The 4088-nt window shown below is 50.1% G+C and overlaps 1 long non-coding RNA gene across 1 annotated transcript; it reads left to right on the top strand.

Moving 5' to 3' along the window:
- On the top strand, positions 3276-3559 carry LOC109842724. Its single transcript, XR_002247358.1, has 3 exons — positions 3276-3291; positions 3368-3439; positions 3520-3559. It is a non-coding gene; the product is annotated as an uncharacterized LOC109842724 (long non-coding RNA).

The raw sequence follows: 4088 nt of genomic DNA, 5'->3' as shown, positions 1-4088 counted from the left end.
ACAGCGAGGGAGAGGTTCCCGTGACATCTTCCCCAGCAGCCTCTTTCTTCGGGGGTGAGAATTTACATTTTCTGTATCCCTGATTGACCTCTTTGCGGGTCATGAAGGAAGAACCGATACCCTCCTTCGCGGGGGTTAAGGTTTCAGACTTGTTTTGCTTAGCCAATTCAAGTCTTCCGGTATATTAGGGCGATTTTGTGTCGTCCTACACCTTATAGATCGGTGTATGTTACCACGTTAACCACGTGATGATGCATACCGTTCTTCCGGTGTAGGACACTCAAAATCGTCTCTCACATTATTCCGTGAATGAGCTTATCATTCTTCTGATGAGATGGATTTTCTGTCTCCACCCTTGTGCTTTATTGCAGTTGAGTTTCCCGCGGGTAGCCTTCCTGCTCATGCCAACACTGGCTGTAGCCGGGAGGTCTTCTCTTCAGTTTCTCTCAGACAGGCCGTTGGTCCACTCCCTCGGTTTGACAGAGATCGCCCTGAGGAATCCTGTCATCTGATACGGGAAGGAGGGCGTCATTGCTTGCGCCAGCTCATTACAGATGCCCCTTTCACCGCGGATTCTACCTCCACTCAGGCTTTAAAGAAGCCGAGTTTCTTGTTTGGAGACCATGTCGAGGATCCTGCTACGTTGACCCTTGGCGAGGAACATTGGCTGACTCTCAGCGAAGGGGCTGTCTTTTATATTCCCTCCATTCCGCGACATTATTCTTTCAGTCACTTGAAGGGACAGGCCGTGGAGCGGCAGATGTCTTGGCATCTTACTGATGATGCTGAGCGAGTCCAGTGCGGGTATGCCTCTCATCACAAGACTCCTGGTTCTAGCGGGCATCACGATATTCGGGGCCTTCGACCGGGGATCATGGGCCTTGACACTGCACCCCCAGGCGAGGTGTCAGCAGCTGCTCCTACCGTGGGTAATCGTCTGGCTCTTCTGGGGAGACGGTTACCTCCACCAGAATACAGATGCTATGGTTGGGCTTCCTCACTAGCCAAGGGGTGGTGGGCACGCATGACCAGTTTCGTCTTGGCGCGCTGGGAGAGGGATTTGAAGAGCAGTGGGTTGTATGCACCTATACGAGCCACCATGTACGGAATCCCAGTCAGCTGTCGCCATTTCTTGGCTTTGCTGGAGACCTACATGCCTGACAGCAACACCTTTCTGACCAGCGGTGGTGAGTTAGGGTTGGCCTTGCATGAGATGCATCATGTTTCTGGTCTTCCGATGGGGGATTGTCCGTATCAGGAGTATTTCCCCTCGAACCAGCAGCTGGAGTGTATGAAGAAAGATACTCCCGACATGTATGACACTCTCTGGGATCTTACTTGTCACTATTATACCTCCTTGGTCCAGACTTCTGCTCTAGCGAAAAGGAAGAGGCAAGTCAGTTTGAAGCAGTTTGCTAGCTATTTGTTCCAGAACATAGAGGGTAATTCCAGCGAGCCCATTCGTGAATTAGACGTGTTGACCCCTTCCGCCGTTAATGAGTTGTTGGAGAAGGCTGAGGCTCAATCTTACACTATCGCCAGTGCTGAGGGAGCTTTTCCCGCGGGGACCAAGTTTCATTTTTTCCTCTGCCGTGCACAGAAGTCCATTGGGCCCCAGACTCTACTAGCAGGCTACCTTGCCCTTTGGTTGAAGAAATGTGTTGTCCCGCACAGCCTTCAGATGCTCTACCCATCGAGGTGCTCTTCCCTGTAGTTCAGCTAGCCTACGGGAGAGAGCTTTCCCTGCTCCCAGCAATGGTTGCTGGCATCCATTGTGGGCTCAGGTGTCTAGTCAGTAGTTTTACACAGATGGGTTCTGCACCATCGACTGAGCTTATTTGTCCGAAGGTCGAGCTTCCTTACGCTTATCTGATGGCGTGGCTCGTTCTTCACCGTCCTGACTTGATGTCTGCGCCCAGCGTTGTTGATGTCCCCGTTCCTTTCATGCAGCTGTTGGAGAAGAGCAGATGGCTCGGGAACAAATTCAGTGATGTTCAACGAGAGCTTCGAGTCCGTAAGAGCTGGGAGTTCTTCAAGTGTTTTCCTCACTTTTCAGGTCGCTATGACGACGTGCTGATTGACGAGGAGAAACCTAGAAGTGACCGGACTGTTCTCGACGTTGGTTGTTTCCGCTGGTTAGTGAACATCCGCGTTGGGTATCTTGTCCTCCGGGTGAAGAATCAATGCATCATAGAGCCTTACCTCCCCTGCCGCTTTGCTCGTCAGTTCGGCTATGACCAACTATATGTCGGGAATCCAAGCCTGCTCAGAAGCGGAGAAAGGGGCGTGCCAAATCTCTTCTCCCAGATGATGAGGAGCTCCTTCCTACGGGTGACGACGACGAGACTTCCGAGGAAGAATATGTGGATGCTAACACCGACCGAGAAGAACTGATACCGGTTTGTCCTTCCTCTTTGATTTTCCTTCTCCATTCTAATTGGTATAAATGACAGCTCTTGTTTATTTAATGGAATGGCTATTGTCACTTTAGGTAGGACAGTCGACGATCATGAGCCGCCAGCTCCTACACACGTTGAAACGTGTGATAGGCCTGTGCATGCTCGACCCGTTGGTCCTCGGAGAGTTGGTGCCCCGAAGAGGAAGAAGACCGCACATAAACCCCACGATGGTCAGCGTCCTTTTGGAGTGGACTTAGGAAGCACCGCTGATGGAGGGGAAGGTAACATTTTATTGCTTTAAGGTGATTTACCTTTTGGGATTCGTAACCACGTTTTCGTGCTCCAGGGTTCTTCGAAGAGGGCGAACTCCCACCGGGTTCGGTATCTCCTGGTGTTGATAACATGGATTGCTTTATGCAGCAGATGTGCGACGCCCTTCATGACGGGTCTCTGGGCATCGATCTAAACATCGATCTTGAGCAGATGAATAATGTTGAGCCCACAGTCCCATATTCAGGTATATCTACATCCAATGTTACTTTCCTCAAGCATGGGGAAGGAAGATCTTCCGTTTTTGCTGCAAGTGCTTTTTCGAGCTTTCCTCATCTTTCAACATTCAGGTTACCCTGCAGATGTCGCGATGGGAAGGCCAAGCTTCTCGAAGCCCGATGCTGGCTTATTAGCTGACATGCTGGCTGAGCACAGACTTCCAGAGGAACCGAGAGACCATTCTTTGGGAATGATTCATCCATCGGTATATATCTGATTCCCTTCCTCTTGCCTGATCTTTTATCTGACTAACGAAGGATTAATATTGCAGCGCCAACCATTGGGATTAGCCCGATATCGATCCCTGGCATATCCATCTTGACTCAGAGTGACAGACTCGCAGGTATGCATACGATTCAGGGATATCATACTTCTCTATGTTTATCTGACTGTTGACTAACATATGAGTGCGATCATAGGACCAGCCACTGGGACTGATTCTCATATGACTCCTGGCATTCCTCAGATGCCTACGGATGATGGATCTACAGGTATACAGATGATTTTATTATCCCCATCCTCCTTATTTGTCTAAATTTTCATTTTGACTAATAAGAGGGTACCACCATAGGACCAGCCGCTTGGGCCGATACTCTTATGACTCTTGGCATTCCGGTTGCATCTGAGGACGGGGGGATTGCAGGTATGCATGAGATCTTCTTGTCCCGGTTCTCCTTATTTGTCCAAATTTTCATTTGGCTAATATAGGAGTGTAACTATAGGACCGGCCGTTGGGCCTGATACTACTACAGTTCCCGGGGCTGAAAGCCTTCATAGAAGTGGTGCCTCCCCGCCCTTACCGAGTGATATGAGCAATCCGCCTGCAGGGGTTGATATACCTGTTTCTGCTGCAGTCTCAGAGCCTGTTGGACTTCACCCCGAGGGGACGTCCGTTGGCGTTGGTATGCTCAGAACTTGCCTTCTGACTTTCCTTATCGTATTCGATAATCCGCTGAGTTTCTATGTTGTTGCTTGTAGGATCTCGATCTTCCCTATACGAGCGTGTCCGCGTCCTTTTGGTCGATACTGATCCTGACAGAGAGGCTTTTCGTACGGACCTCAGCTTCTTCACCGCCTTTTATAACGGCCTGATCGAGAAGCTTCTTCACAGAGGAGGCGGCTTCGATCAGTTCAGGCGTT

Source organism: Asparagus officinalis, chromosome 5, assembly GCF_001876935.1.
Source record: "Asparagus officinalis chromosome 5, Aspof.V1, whole genome shotgun sequence".
NCBI lineage: Eukaryota > Viridiplantae > Streptophyta > Magnoliopsida > Asparagales > Asparagaceae > Asparagus > Asparagus officinalis.
The sequence above is the reverse complement of the archived record's forward strand: the minus strand, read 5'-3'. Positions and strand labels throughout refer to the sequence as shown.